This window comes from Wyeomyia smithii, chromosome 2, assembly GCF_029784165.1.
Source record: "Wyeomyia smithii strain HCP4-BCI-WySm-NY-G18 chromosome 2, ASM2978416v1, whole genome shotgun sequence".
Lineage (NCBI taxonomy): Eukaryota > Metazoa > Arthropoda > Insecta > Diptera > Culicidae > Wyeomyia > Wyeomyia smithii.
The window spans coordinates 158,890,238-158,904,181 of NC_073695.1; the positions used below are offsets into that span (position 1 = coordinate 158,890,238).

Genomic DNA, 13,944 nt, shown 5'->3' on the forward strand with positions numbered 1-13,944 from the left:
AATATTGAAGAAGTTAATACGGATCGGAACAATCGGCACAGACCTAGGCGACGAAATAAGGACTACGATTGGAAACTCGGTACATGGAACTGCAGATCGTTAGGCTTTCACAGCTGCGAAAGGATCATATTTGATTAACTCAATCCACGCAACTTAGAAATCGTAGAACAGAAGGATCGGGACAGAAGGTATGAAAAAGCAGACATCGAGAGGCTACCTTTTATCAGAGCTGTGGCACCACCAACGAGCTTGGGCCGGCCTTTATATTGCTGAGTAGGATGAGATAACGCATGATCGGATGGCAGCCGATCAGTGCGAGGATGTGTAAGTTGAGAATTAACGACCGGTTCTTCAACTACAGTATCATCAACGTGCACTGCCCACACGAAGGAAGAGCCGACGATGAGAAAGAAGCGTTCTATGCGCAGCTGGAGCAGGTGTATGATAGATGTTTGCAACGGGACTTTAGGATCGTCATCGGTGATATGAACGCTCAGATAGGACGAGAGGCAATGTACAACAGACCGGCCGAAGAGCCCGCACGCCGCATCAAATGATAACGGCCAATGATGTGTGAACTTCGCAGCCTCCCGCGGAATGGCAGTTAAAAGTACCTTCTTCTCCGCAAAGACATCCACAAAGCAATCTGGAGATCACCTGACTTACAACTGGAGAACCAAATCGACCACGTTCTAATCGATGGTAAATTCTTCTCAGACGTCATCAACGTTCGCACCTACCGCAGTGCGAATATTGATTCGGACCATTACCTTGTTGCACTATGCATGCGCTTAAAACTTTTGACGGTGCGAAACACGCGTTAAAGTCGCCCATCGCGACCAAACATCGGGCAACTACGGGACGCCGAAGTTGCACGGGAGTACGTGCAGCAGCTGGAAGCAGCATTACCAACGGAGGGACATTCGATCAGTCATAGGTAGTACTGCTGTAGCGGCGCTTGTTACTATGGCTCCGAACAGGAGAAACGACTGGTTTGACGACGAGTGCAAACAGTTAGTGGAAGAGAAGAATGCAGCACGAACGAGAATGCTGCAACCAAGGATGACTAAAATCGTATCAGAGAATTATCATGAGAGAATCCTATTGGATTCTGATTATGCATAATACGCGAAGGTTTGTATCGTCCCTCGAGAAGAAAACCTATGTGACAAATAAATTGCCGAAAGAATACTCCGTGAACTGCATAGCCTGTTAACTGTATGCGAGATTATTGTCGCCTGTTAACACGATGTTTCGATTGTTGCATTTGCTCCAATCGGTAATTCATTATCGTCTCCCGATCCGATCGAGCCGTGGAACAAAAATCTTTGGTTTGAATCACCTTGTGAGTGAGAGTGTCCCGATAATCGTAAAATTGTATTGCAAACCAAAAACTCAGAGGGGAAAAATCTGCAAGCGTTAGACCAACTAAAAGGCAACACAAAACAGGGATACCAGATTTACCGAATTGTCTGTGAAATGCAGATTTTCAGAGCCCGTGGCTGAGTTTTGTTTTTTCAAATGGCAAATATTTGTTGTTACTTTTTGCATAGCTTGCAAACTTTTCTCGAATCTATTTATATTTGCGGATTTTTTTCCAAAATGTGTGCCGGTTTTTGCATGTTTAAAAAAAACTTCGATATCGGCCAGCTTACATCAGTGAAGAAACCTTCGATGTAAATAAAACCGACGATCAAAGGTATATTGAATTGACAATGACAACAGCAAGCAACATTTTGTTAAACGATGAAAAACCTATTTTACTGTCAACACTTGCGAATCAAAAAGAAAGGGCGTTGTTCAAGCGATCGCAACCACTTATCTTTTCCGATAATTATCGTCTCGCGATTCTTCTCTTTTGTTTTGACACTTGGATTCTATTAGTAATGTCCGATTTTTTTAACTAATCGATTATTACTTTATCGATTATTTTACCGGCAGCAACTAATCGACATCGACTATTTGACATAAAGTAATCGAATTAATCATTTGAGTTGAAGCTTTCCAAAATTGGAGCAAACTTCGAAGCATTTAGGAATTCTTCGTAACGCGACGTGCACTTTTAATTTAACACATTTCATGGAGGAGTGAAAAGCTCGTACAATTAATAATGTTTCATCGATGTGAAGCAGTTCACGAGAAAAATTTACGCGAATCGTAGACAGTTTAACAAGTATAAATAACGCTATGTATCATATTAACTTTTACCAGCAAAAATTACTTCGCGAGAAATGTTCAAATCAGAATTGAAATAGAAATCCATTGATGTTATTTTTAGTTTTATGCATAACTAGCTGACCCAGCAAACTTCGTCCTGCCCATTTTTTTATTCAAATAATTTCAAATATTCTTGTTGGGAAGTTGATTTTTGGCCTCTGAGTTTCATTCTGGTTCCGGCATTTGGTCATTTCGGTTGTTTCTAGTAACCTAGAGTTTCCACCTTGGCTTTATTTGGATTTATTTAAATAAGATCATTAAGGTAAAATGCTTTTCGAACATCAAATATTTTCTGAGTGTTCTGAATCCCGGACTTTTCTATTTAAAAACAAACTTGCAGATAATTTCAAGATTTTCAGGGTTTGACGCCCTGACAATTTTTTCCTGACTATTTACTTTTTCCTTGGTTTTTACCTTGATTCATAAATGGAGACCATTTCTTCTATTGCTATTTGTAAGCAAACTCAGCTCTTCATCTATTTTTTTTAGTGTTTAGTAAGGTTCATGAAAATGTTTTACATGTGCAGTTTTCGTTTGTGGATGTTATAAGTCATTCAGGATACTAGAATGTATGCTATTTTCAAAATTTATGTAGGCTTCGGAATTCTCGTGTATTCACGTAAATTTTGTAGCTCACGCGTTTTTTACGGGTTCTCTGCGTAGATTGTATTTGAGTCTGATGATGAAACGTTTGAGTCAATGAAATTGCAAAATTGATGAAACGTTTGAGTCAATGAAATTGAAAAGTAGCATCGTAACTACCTTGTACATTCACAACTTTCGCACACGTGTCGCATGCATGTTTGTGTCGGAAAAAACAAAAGGTCGTATTCAGGATTGAAATATAGTACCTGGGCTTCACTTGGCTCTTATTGTTTTACTAGTTTTATTGCATAAATTCTTTCACCAAACGGACATTAATCGAGGTCATATAATCGATTATCTAATAATCGGTGCTTCGCTTAATCGATTAGAAATTATTCGATTATTTTCTTAGATAATCGATTGACTTGATTAATCGAGATGTAATCGGACATTACTAGATTCTATCAGCGAAGAGTGAATCATCGGTTTGTAGAGCTATTGGTAATTCCATCTCTGACAGAGAATGAATTATCTCAGCGAATCTCCGGATTGGTTCACTCGGACTGGCATATCGTACAATAAGTGTTAGAACCGACTGAGAGACGAAGTTGACTCACACGCTGAAAAAGATCGAACGTTTATCGCCGATCACCATCATTGGCTGCAACACCAAACGAGGGCAAACGTGGAGCGCTACTGACGCGCACGGAACAGGCAAAACTCGCTCTTACGGAAGAAGAAGTGCCAGTAGGAAGATCGAGATCGCGAGGCGATAAAAAAACTGTACCGTGCGAATGACACACGAAAGTTCTTCGAAAAGCTGATCAGCTCCCGCAAAGGCTATGTGCCACAAGCCGACATGTGCAGGGATCTGGACGGCAACCTTCTCACGAACAAGTGTGAGGTGATTAACAGGTGGAAGCAGTACTACGATGAGCACCTTAATGGAGATGTAGCAGAGGACGACGACGGAGTGGTAGTAGTTCTCGGTGTACGCGCAGATGATGACAGAATTCCAGCCATTGACCTCCAGGAGGTTAAAAAGGAGATCGGCCGGCTTAAAAACCACAAAGCCGCTGGACCTGACCAACTCCCCAGCGAGCTGTTGAAACACGGTGGTGAATCACTGGCTAAGGCGCTACACTGGGTTATTGCAAAGATTTGGAAGGACGATGTAGTACTAGAGGAGTGGATGAGGGTACAGTGTGCCCCATCTACAAAAAAGGCGACAAGTTGGATTGCTGTAACTACGCCGCCTACAAGGTACTCTCTCGAATCCTGTGCCGTCGACTATCACCGTTTGCGAGGGAACTCGTGGGGCAATACCAAGCGGGATTAATGGGTGCCCGCACCACCACGGACCAAATATTCGCGGTACGGCAGGTCCTACAGAAGTTTTCGATGATTTTTCGACGCCACCGGTTTCGTAGAATCATTATTTTGAGCTCAGTTTTTCTCCGATTTAAGATCTGATTTTGTTTAAAGATGGGTAAGAAGATGCTAACATGTGAACAAACTCTTAGAGTTTTGATATTTGGTCTTAAAACAAAATGACGTCGAAAAAACATCGGAAATTTCCGATTTCTCAAAAATTCAAAATGGCGCCATTGTTGTCTTTGAGTTTAAATATGTTTAAACTTGGGGAACTTTAGTTTTGCATCAAAACACACAAAAAAATTCTATATAGAAACCAAGGCAGAAAAAAGTCATTTTTTGTTGCACTGTGTTATGCACGATTACAGTTTTCCGGATAAACTGACATGGTTGGTCAAGTCGACGATGGATCGGGTGATGAACGTAGTTCGAGTTTCGGGGACACTCTCGAGTCCCTTCGAATTTCGAAGAGGGTTACGGCAAGGTGATGGATTATCGTGCTTGCTATTCAACATCGCTTTGGAAGGTGTGATACGTAGGGCTGGTATCGGAGAAGATGACGGAGACGTACATCAGACTGATGGCTGAAGCCGGACGAATTGGACTGGCCATAAACGCATCGAAAACTAAGTACATGAGAGGAAGAGGTTGTTTCAATTCCAGATTATGCCGACAAAATAACGCAACAATTTTTGAGTGCAGCCGATTTAGAGCCAAAAGGCTCATTCTCTCGCACGAGATCAATCAAGGCAGCAAACTGTTTGCGCTCTCGCACCATAACGACACTCATCGGCTGCAAAGCCGATCATTCGCTCAGTATAGAAGATCAAAAGAGGTCGTGCGGTTGACCGATCCTAAGTGAGTCAAAAAGCTCACTAAAACCACTCGTATCGCACTGGAATTTTGAGCTCGCCCCAGCAAGAATCCCCGTTGATATAGAGGCAACCAACTGCTCACAGCAAAAGATCACACCACGACACGTCAACCACGTGCTCAAATCAAGCGATCCCCATGACTACGGTCCAGGTATAGCATCATCCAACACGATTTGGTCTGCTAGTCAGGATTCGCAGGCACGTTGAAAACTATCAGCGCAAGCAAATCTATCGAGTACCATTAGACAAGCACAGGAGGCCTTCAACAGAGGGCCTTTTATTTGCAGGCCAAATCGTGATCAAGAATAGACTAGCGATCCCAGGGGAATTTTGGGCCACAAGATCGAGCTCGAGGGACATTCCAAGCGGGTCGGTTGACCGGTGAACGGGCGCGAGGACTCGCGCTTTCAACGACTGGCAGGCGGCACTCTAGAATAGTAGGGTGTAGGCTGCAGATGCAGTAGTGAAGCGGTGCGAGACGGTGGTGGTGCCTTCAACGCCAGAGTAACCGGCACGGGCGTGCATGGCGCGACAATAGATCGACAGCGGCGGTCGGAGTGCGGTAAACGTCGTGTCACGGGGCCCCCATCGATACAATTATTTAAGACCACTATAGATGTGAGAATGGAGAGATAAACTGTATGTATAGCTAACAATAGATATAAGTCTACAATGATCGCGGTGTTTATTTTTAGGTCGCCCACTTCCGTTAACACTACCTTGCCTGAATGACCAAAGGGTATCGTGATCGATTAGATTTCATTCAATCTTGTATCAGCAAATAATCCTCAGTACTTAGTGCGTGTTGTGCCTTGACTGCAAAGTCTACATGCATTGACTTGAGCGACCTCTCACGGGTAGAGAACAAAGGTGAACAGAGTAGAGCCATATGTTTTATAGGTTTTTGAGACATTGGCGCCCAACGTGAGGCCCGAACCCACGACCCTGAGATTAAGAGTCTCATGCTCTACCGACTGAGCTAGCCGGGCTCCAATTTTCTTAACCAAGTAAACACTTTTGCCGACACGGAAGGTATTGATGAGCAAACTCTACTTCGGTCAATCAAACATCTCTTGAAAGGTCGCGCTCTCCAATGGTACACACGTTCCTAGCTTTATCTTACCAGCTGGGAGACATTCAGATTAGAAATCAAGCAAGAATTTCTTCCGCCCAATTATTCAGAGATCATTAAGCAAGACTTGTACTCACGGTTCCAAGGTCCTAACGAATCGTTCACATCGTTTTATAAAGATCTGGTAGCAGTTTTTGAAATAGTGGAACCAGCCATATCAGAATCAGAGACACTGTTCATAGTAAAATCCCACCTGAACCCGGATTATTCACTAATTGCCGCTGCTTCCCGAGCCAGGTCAATTAAAGAGTAAGTAGTGGTATGCAAGAACTTCGAAGTATCTCGATCGTATGCAATCAGAGGAAGATCGTCTTTGACACCACGCACTTATTGGCCAAAACAGGAAACATCTTCATTTCAGCGAGCGGCAAAAAACAGAACAGAAAATCCAATCTTTGAACCGACAACCATTTCACACAGCTCAACTCAACATGATGGAACTAAACCGAGAAGAGGAAGACGATTGGAATGCACAGGAGATTCGAGAGCATGAAGCCATGCAACAGGACATCGCTCTTCAGAACGAGACAGCTGCAAATGTCGCGGAGGAAGTGAACGCGGTGCGCTTGCAGAACAATTTTTGAGACAGGCAAACAACAAACTCACAGAACATAGGCAACGGAGAGCAACGCTCAAGAGAGTTGGCGTCAACCATTATATGATGGCAATGGAAAAACCCGGTCATACCTATCCTAACTGTCCCAACCAGAAACTATACCTCTTCTGTTACAGTTGCGGGAAAAAAGGACGTACCACTCGCAACTGCGAAGCCTGCATCTCAAGATGGAAGCAGCTGGATTCCAGTAATGTTTCACAGCAGTCGGGAAACCGCAGATGGGAGGACCCTCAATAAAGGGTGTGGGCTCTCCCGTTAAAACTGATGTTCCCTCACTCCTCAATATCCCCGTTTTCCGTAGAGCAGAATCGATTATAATCAATCCACACGATAGTGACATTCGGCCATATGCGCACATCAACATGTTAGGTCGGCAGATACGGGGTCTGCTGGATAGTGGCGCAACCTGTAGTTTAATCGGCGGTTCACTATGCACACTGGCGGATGAATTGGGACTGCACAAATTTCCAGTGAACGGAGACGTTAAAACAGCAGACAACTCTGCGCACTCAGTATCATTTTTCGCCTACGTGCCTATATCATACAACGATAAAAACCACGCAATATCGATGCTTTTGTTGAAACCATGCCATCAATTCTGATTCTGGGCATGGACTTTTGGTCCAAATTCGGCATCCAAGCCACCGTATGCGGAGTAACAACCAATCACGACATCAACTCATCCATCGTCGGTTCCTTATCGGTACAGGATAAGCAGAGGTTGAACACGGTAATCCAGCAGTTTCCAACGTCACAAAAACTAGCCAGATTGGGAAAAACAAGCCAATCAAATCAAACACAGTCATAGTACAAGAGGCATATCCAATTCCCCAGATTGCTTCCATTATGAATAATTTGAATGAATCTAGGTTCTTGTCATCGATTGATTTGGAATCGGCATTCTGGCAAATACCGCTAGAAAACGAGTCGAAACAGAAAACGGCATTCACTATCCCACAGAGAGGGCACTTTTAATTCACAGTATTCCCGTTTGGCCTATCAACGGCCAGTCAGGCGCCCTCCCGGGTGATGAGCCACATCTTCATTGATCTCGAGCCGAAAGTATTCGTATGTTTGGACGACTTGGTGCTGGCTACCGAAACGTTCCAGGAAAACTTAGATCTCTTGCAAGAGGTCGCACGTAGACTAAAGAGTGCACAGTTGACGATCAACGCTCAGGAATCCGTCTTCTGCAGGAAGAGCCTCAAGTACTTAGGTAACGCACTGGACGAGGCAGGCTGGCACGTTGACGAGGAAAAGGTAGAGGCAATTAGCAAGTTTCCTGCTCCTACTGCTAAGAAAGAGGTTCAGCGATTTATTGGGATGTGTGGTTGGTATCGGCGATTCATAAAAAACTTTTCGGAAATCGCATCCCCGCTAACAGAGCTCACCAAGGCCAGGATCAAGTTCCGCTGGACAGAAGAATGCGAGACAGCGTTTCAGACCCTGAAGAGTCATCTCATATCTGCTCCGGTTCTAGCAACTCCGGATTATTCAAAACCGTTCGCTCTTGCTTGCGACGCAAGTGACGTAGCGTTGGGAGGAGTGCTCACACAAGACACCGAAGGCCATGAAAGAGTGATCTGCTACTTCTCACAAAAACTTTCATCTTCCGAGCGAAAGTACTCAGTAACACAACGAGAATGTCTGGCAGTGATTCGGTCCATTGAAAAGTTCAGGGGATACCAGAAAGGTACGCATTTCACCGTTTACTGCGATCACTCGAGTTTGGCTTACTTGAAGTCAATGAAAAACCCCACGCCTCTCCTAGCGAGGTGGATTCTTCGTTTAAACGCCTACTCGTTTGATATAAAATGTCGGAAAGGGACCTCAAACGTCGTTCCGGATTGCTTAAGTCGTGTGGAAATAGTCAACACAATCGACACGAAATTGCACTTCTCTTCCGATCCATGGCACGATAAGCTTGTACAGGATATCCTAGCCAATCCAGAAAACTTTCCGGACTTTAAGATCGTTGGAGAGGTAGTCCCAACGCATCTACGACGTGATATAATGCATCGTAGCCACGACATTCCGACGGCAGCTCACCTAGGAGAAGAACGCACATTAAATCGGATACAGCGAGACTACTATTGGCCGCGAATGGCGATGGACGTGCGTAAATACGTAAAGGCCTGCGATGTTTGCAAAGCCAGCAAGGCACCCAATACAACACTGACACCAACTTTAGGAAACACGAAACCATCCCATTTACCATGAGAATTAATCTCAATTGACTACATTGGACACACACATGCTCAAAAATGGGAAATACCGTCCTTCTTGTAATTATCGATTGGGTTACCAAATTTGTTATTACTGAACCAGTGCACAGCAAATGCTCAACAGATGTCCGATTTTTTGGAACACTACGTCTTTCAACGTTTTTCGACACCAATGACCATAGTTTCTGACTCCGATTCACAATTTCTATCTCACGTATTCCAGTCACTGCTAAAACGGTACAAAACAATCCACATGCGGGCAGCATTCTACAATGTGCAATGCCGCTGAGAGAACAAATCGCACGTTAATCACTTGCGTAAGATCTCTTCTTGACGAAGACCATAGAGACTGGGACCTAAACATTCAACAGATTGTTTGCGCAATCAACACAGCTAAGCATAAAACCCTGGGTTGTAGTCCTTACTGCTGCAACTACGGTCGAGATCACATCTTGTTCACAGATCAATATCCGCTAGCCAAACTAAATTCCCCACAGGATTCAACTGAAGCACAAAAGGTGCGCCTTAAGACGATTCAGAACGTCCAGCAGTTTGTCATTGGCAAAATAAAGGCTGCTCACGAAAGCAGCAAAAGAGATACGACCTCAGGGCACGTGTTAGAGGCTTCAACGTAGGAAAGGTGGTATGGAGGCGCTCATTCGAGCTATCCCAAGCAGCGGAACACCGCACAAAAAAGCTAGGAGCAAAATTTATCCCATGCATTGTACGACAAATTCAGGGAATTACTCAAACAATTACTTGCTAGAAGACATCAAGACCTCGAAAACTGGAGTTTACCACGCGAAGGACATTAAAAGAGATTGATTCTCCCATGAGCCAGCTATGTACGCAGTTGAACTGTCGACCAAGAGCGTTTACGCCATCAAAACTGATGCTATTTACTGATAGAGGCCCCAAATAATTACAATTGAAACCCTATCGGTAACAGTAATTAAAAACACCTGCCGTTTATTGTCTCGAACAACTATATTTCGAGCCTACAAAAAACCACGGAAACACATATGTTCCCCAACAAACAGACATAGAGCGTGAACCGTTCGCGAAGCGAGATGAATCGCACCCTTTTTAATAACTAATCATAAGAAGAGCCTTTTGAATAAAAAACCGTAGCACTATTACCCAAAAATTCACTCATGCCACTCTATCCAAACAAATGCACCAGCAACGCAAACACGAAATACACTAAGAACTGATTACAAACAATGCAACGTTACATGACACTACAATATAGTAATGCTGCGTAGCTTAAAAGAAACCCAATGAAGTTGACGTCCGTAATATGTATTTTCTCGCTGCAATTTCTGGGGCCCAACTTATAAATGTACACAGATATTGAAGATGCGATCAACCCTAGATTTGGATAGATAGTAGGTTAGACACAAACCCTCTTGTATATCTGGCACCAATAGGTGTAGCAAGAAAAGCCATTACCGTTAGCTAATAAGATCTGTATAGAGATACCGTGAAGCACAGAAGCTGCAATCATCGATGTCCAGTCTGGAGAACATTTGGTCGAGATTGCGAAGAGTAAATACCGATCAGCCTCTTCAACATCTTACATCAGAACGCAAACGAAATTTTTGCGGATGCAAGCCTCCGCAAAAATTTCGTCACCGCACGTATGATGTTGTGTTACAATTCGAGATTATGCCGACAAAATAACGCAACAATTTTTGAGTGCACACCACACAACTTTAGATCTTTAAGCATGCAGCCGATTTAGAGCCAAAAGGCTCATTCTCTCGAACGAGATCAATCAAGGCAGCAAACTGTTTCCGCTCTCGCACCATGACGACACTCATCGGCTGCAAAGCCGATCATTCGCTCAGTATACAGGATCAAAAGAGGTCGTGCGGTTGACCGATCCTAAGTGAGTCAAAAAGCTCACTCAAACCACTCGTATCGCACTGGAATTTTGAGCTCGCCCCAGCAAGAATCCCCGTTGATATAAAGGCAACCAACCGCTCACAGCAAAAGATCACACCGCGACACGTCAAGCACGTGCTCAAATCAAGCGATCCCCATGACTACGGTCCAGGTATAGCATCATCCAACGCGATTTGGTCTGCTTGTCAGGATTCGCAGGCACGTTGAAAACTATCAGCGCAGGCAAATCTATCGAGTACCATTAGACAAGCACAGGAGGCCTTTTATTTGCAGGCCAAAACGTGATCAAGAATAGACTAGCTATCCCAGGGGAATTTTGGGCCACCAGATCAAGCTCGAGGAACATACCAAGCGGGTCGGTTGACCGGTGAACGGGCGCGAGGACTCGCGCTATGAACGACTGGCAGGCGGCACTCTAGGGTAGTAGGGTGCAGGCTGCAGATGCAGTAGTGAAGCGGTGCGAGACAGTGGTGGTGCCTTCAGCGCCAGAGTAACCGGAACGGGCGTGCATTGCGCGACAATAGATCGACAGCAGCGGTCGGAGTGCGGTAAACGTCGTGTCACGGGGCCCCCATCGATACAATTATTTAAGACCACTATAGATGTGAGAATGGAGAGATAAACTGTATGTATAGCTAACAATAGATATAAGTCTACAATGATCGCGGTGTTTATTTTTAAGTCGCCTACTTCCGTAAACGTTACCTTGCCTGAATGACCAAAGGGTATCGTGATCGATTAGATTTCATTCAATCTTGTATCAACAAGTAATCCTCAGTACTTAGTGCGTGTTGTGCCTTGACTGCGAAGTCTACGTGCATTGACTTGAGCGACCTCTCACGGGTAGAGAACAAAGGTGAACAGAGTAGAGCCATATGTTTTATAGGTTTTTGGAACAAGGTTCCAGAGAAGATAGTATAAACCACCCGCCTCGAATTCATATTAGCGGTGTTGAAATCGAGGTGGTAGACGTGTACCTGGGCTCACTGGTGACTGCTGACAACGACACCAGCAGAGAAATTCGTCGACGCATTATGGCAGAAAATCGTGCCTACTTTCGACTCCGGAGGACGCTCCACTCGAATAAAATCCGCCGCCGCACGAAGCTAACCATAAAAAAACACTGATCAGACCGGTAGTCGTCTACGGCCACAAAACATGGACCATGCTCGTGGAGGACCAACGCGCCTCTGGAGTTTTCGAACGGAAGGTGTTGCCTACCATCTCTGGTAGAGTGCATATGGAAGATGGAACATGGCGAAGGCGGATGAACCACGAGTTGCTGCTGGGAGAACCACTCATCGTTCAAACGGCGAAAATCGGGAAACTACGGTGGGCTAGGCACGTCGTTAGGATGTCGGACGACAACCCGGTGAAAATGGTTCTTGATAACAATCCGAATGGAACGAGGCGACGGGGCGCGCAGCGACCAAGATGGCTCGATCAAGTGGGAGACGACCTACGGGGCCTCCGCCCACGACATGGCTAGCGAACTGCAGCCATGGACCGAATTGAATGGAGACGACTTCTTCGAACACCAAGGGACACTTCGGCCTGGAGCTGACTGGTAATAGAATTCAGGGATCCGGCAGTGGAGTTGAAATTGTCATCCATCGCCGAATAAAACATCGTGCTCTTCCCCATCTTCAGACGAAAGTTATTGAAACCTTGGGAATTGAAGTTCAAACTGAACTTGGAATTTTATTTATTGCCGCAGCATATTTACCATTTTATGGCAAACGCGAGCACAAAAATTATTTTAACGGTGATTTACAAAAACTCACCAGAAATCGTTCAAACTTTAACGCTGAACATCGATCATGGAATAATTCTCAAAATAATTCCAATGGCAAAATTTTATTCAATGATTGTTTTTCAGGATACTATACTATTTTGTCTCGGAATAGTCCTACATGTTTTTCTTCTCTAAGGAATCCATCAACAATCGATTTGATACTAACAGATCGAAGTCATGTATGTAGTGAACTGGTCACACATGCTGATTTTGATTCTGACCATCTTCCAATAACTTTTTCTTTATCACATCAATCAGTTTTAAACCCTATGAGCTCTGTTTTTATTTATCACAAGGCTAATTGGGAAAAATATAAAACTCATATTGAGAGAAATTTCAATAATGAGCTGGATTTGCAAACCGAAGTGAATATTGATTCCGCTTTGGAAGCAATTAAATATGCTATCATTGATGAATCCATGGCATTCTGTTCCAAAGGCTCAAGTGAAGTTTGATTCACCAATAATTGACGAAAATCTTCAACTTCTAATTTGTTTGAAAAATGTCCGCAGACGCCAATAACAACGTTCTCGTAACCCTATTTTTAAAACTATTTGTAAAGATTTACAGAAAGAGATTAAACATAGATTTACTCTACTGAGAAGTCAAAATTTTGATACTAAAGTTGAAAAATTGAAACCATATTCAAAGCCCTCATGCAAAAGGGGCAAGCGGAATCCTTTGCCGCTGGTTCACCAAAGAAAACATCAACGTGGTTATTGTCCATAAGCCATGGGTGAACAAAAATAAAGTCTTAGGGCTTTTAACAAATAAGGGTAAGCTCCTTTATGATAATTCTGCGCTTGCACCAAGAGCAGCGCTTTTGGTAAGTAGTAATACCAACTTTACGCCAATTATAGAATTCATTAGACGGGATATAGTTGCTGTGCAAGTGGAACTGCCAACGACACGGGGAAAAGCGGAAATAATGGTGGCCTCCGCCTACTTCCCAGGGGAACTAGAAGAAGCCCCTCCCAGGGAAGTACAGGAGTTTATAGCACACTGCAAGAGGCAAAATAGGCAGTTCATTCGTTGGGTGTGATGCAAACACCCATCACACAATATGGGGAAGCACAGACATAAACAAAAGAGGTGAGTGCCTTTTTAACCCTAAAAGGCGCGCGACGTTAAAAAATCATCTAAAAACATAAAATTTATGTTTAACAGGTTTACTGCCTTAAAACTAACCACTATGCATAAAAAATTGAAAGATTTAC

The 13,944-nt window shown here is 43.9% G+C and overlaps 1 protein-coding gene and 1 non-coding gene across 4 annotated transcripts in view; both read right to left on the minus strand.

The window, feature by feature from the left end:
- LOC129719504 (dynein regulatory complex protein 1 homolog) overlaps positions 1 to 13,944 on the minus strand; it is a 408,489-nt gene that overhangs the window by 86,793 nt on the left and 307,752 nt on the right. The window lies entirely within an intron of this gene.
- Positions 5,968 to 6,040, minus strand: Trnak-cuu (transfer RNA lysine (anticodon CUU)). Its single transcript has one exon. It is a non-coding gene; the product is annotated as a tRNA-Lys (tRNA).